Here is a 2,787-nt window from a genome sequence, read left to right as displayed (position 1 = left end):
TTCCATGTAAGAGGACCCATAAGGTGTGTTCTACATACTCCATGGTAGTAATATTATAAAATGTTAGGTGGCATGGCTCCTCCATGTGCCACCCCTTCACCTAGGCGGTCCCATGCCTGCATTTAGTGAGATATGGCTCAAAGTCCATGGGAGAAGTAATAAAAAATAGGTGGTGATGGATATTATATTGAATTATTCCCTCCATATAGGATAGGCCCATGTGGGGGAGGTATAGAAGGTCCAAGGATGCAAGTTAAATAATGAGAAAAGTAGGATGAGGTGGCAAGATTCCTTGTGCCAACCCTCCACTTGTCCTCCTAGATGTTTAAACGTATTATAAAATTGGGAAGAGACCAAGGGAGTATCATAGACTTAGGATATGGGAGTTGATATATGTGAAAAAATGTGGCCAAGCGTTATCGCACTCAATTGAGAGTGCGTAACCGCCTAGCCCACATGGGAGACTCTTCCACACACCATGCATGTGGGAGGATGCATTTATTGGGAGAGACCCCCTCTCTTGGCTATAAAAGGAGGGGGCTATTCCTTGATGGGACACGCTCATTCTTATAAAGCCACCTAGCTAGTACTTTGATATTTCCCCTCATCTTTCCTTTCAAATAAAGCATGACCCTCTTCCCTTGATGTCTCCATCTCTACATTCCTCCTCCACCCATGTACATACTCCTCCTTCCCCTCTCCCTCTCCCCTTGTGCCATAGTTTCCCTCTTCTTTCCCTCCCCTCTTAATCCCTTTTTCCCACCCATGTTAATACTCCTCCCCTCACGTTCCCTATTCCTCTATGACCCTCGAGCGTCGCCATACCTATCCTCTAGCCTCTTGTCTTAATTTCTTTTCCGGCTAACAGTGCATACTAATGATTTAATTAATCGAAGCTTTCGTTTTTGAAGATCCATTGATACATGTACTTAAGCATAATTTCATATATATAACTGACGATATTTGGCACCCATCTTCAATATAGGTGGTTTTTCATCTGGATCGTTTTGATCGAAGATGGTGGTACGTGATCCAAGTTGCACCACGAAGTAAGCAAATTTTTGAAGATAGAGATGTGGATATGGAGATGCCACTACCAATGCCGGATCCAATTAATCCAGATGAATCTAGCAAAGAAGATGAAGATCACAATATGAGCCAAGAGGAAGATGCGCATAATGACATCACACGGGAGGAAGATGGTGATCACGATATTGAGAAAGAAGACAACGATCATCAAGAATCACCACACTTTATTGAAGAAGATGATCAAGTACTTTTAGGTGAACGTACGATGCTAGAGTACGATGATGATATAGGAGATCAACTCGGTATAGAGTTAGAGATAGACTTGTTTGGCGCGTTAGACTTGGCTCAAGATGAAACCGTTGATGTAAATACTCTTCATTGATTGTTTTCATCTCAAACTTAGACATGAATATATGATCTTCAAAGGCTTGATGTACATGCTCTCATACTTTTATTCTCTAAAAAGATCAAACATATATGAAAATTAAAAAAAAATTGCCATTGGAGAAAACTAACTTTTAAGGTCAATATGAGAAAAAAAACTCTCTGTAAAACGTCGCTATATAAAAGTATCTCAGTATCGCTATATAACGGCACTTACAATTCAAATAAAAGTTGCTATATAGTGACTTTAGCAATGGTTGCTATATAGCAACATTTGACTAAAGTCGCTATATAACGACCCTTGACGAGGTGCACTTATAATACCGATGATTAGCGCCCCGCCCCTAGCAAGTCTTTTGTCCTCTCTGGCGGCCTGCTCACGATCTTCCTGCATCTCCTGGAAGCTGGGTCATGCAGGTGAAGAGAGCCTTGGACTGTTGCTACTGCATCTACATCATAGCCTGCAACATGGCTGTCATGGCAGATGTGGAAGTGTCTACAGGATTCTGTGGTGGGATGTTGGTGGTTGGGGCACTGAACCCTCCCCCCCTGTGTTGAATTGCTCATTGGTGCTCATGGTGTCCTTACCTGATCTTTTCTTGACCATAAATGATGGGGACTATCCCTGACTGACATGAATCTCTTGATTCCTGGAAAAGAAATTTCCCCTCTTTCCTACGGGTAAAGACGGGCCGGCCCATGCACAATGGAGTAAGGGAGGGAGCGGCTAATGGAGTATGGTACTACCACTAGTCCGGGGTAGGTAGAGAAGATATCCCTGGAAACCCCTCTGTCTCAGAAAAGAATCTGAAGCTTTGATACCAATGTAGACCATCCTCACTCTCTCTCCTGCTCACTAATTGCAAACTGCAAGATGGTGCACTCAATACACAAACTGATGCTGTGGATGTAATTGAGAGAATCAAAGGGAGAGAAATGTAGTGGGCCTCCAAAGAGGAATATATAACTGAAAGGTATGAATACCCAAAGGGCTGAAGACAACTGTATGGAGGGGTTATGATACCAATGTAGCGGGAGATAGACTATCCTCACTCTCTCTCCTGCTCACTAACTGCAAACGGCAAGATATGCAACTCAACACACAAAGTGATGCTGTGGATGTGAGTGAGAGAATCAGAGGGAGAGAAATGTAGTGGACCTCCGAAGAGGAATATATAACTCAAATTGCTGTACGGATTGCTGCGCTGGCTCATTACAGAAGGCCGAGCTGGCTGTTGCTTGCATGGCAGTCCACATGACAGCCAGCTGACATGGCAGTCCAGCATGCTCCAGGCTAAGGATGCCCGTGACAGGATGAGCCCATTTGAAGCTATGTATGGCTGCAAAGTTCATGTGCCCTCCACAAATATTGAT

The sequence above is a fragment of the Dipteris shenzhenensis genome, chromosome 5, assembly GCF_047967505.1.
Source record: "Dipteris shenzhenensis isolate YYH24624 ecotype China chromosome 5, Dip_SZ_1.0, whole genome shotgun sequence".
In the NCBI taxonomy this organism is placed as follows: domain Eukaryota; kingdom Viridiplantae; phylum Streptophyta; class Polypodiopsida; order Gleicheniales; family Dipteridaceae; genus Dipteris; species Dipteris shenzhenensis.
This window is presented reverse-complemented; position numbering follows the sequence as displayed.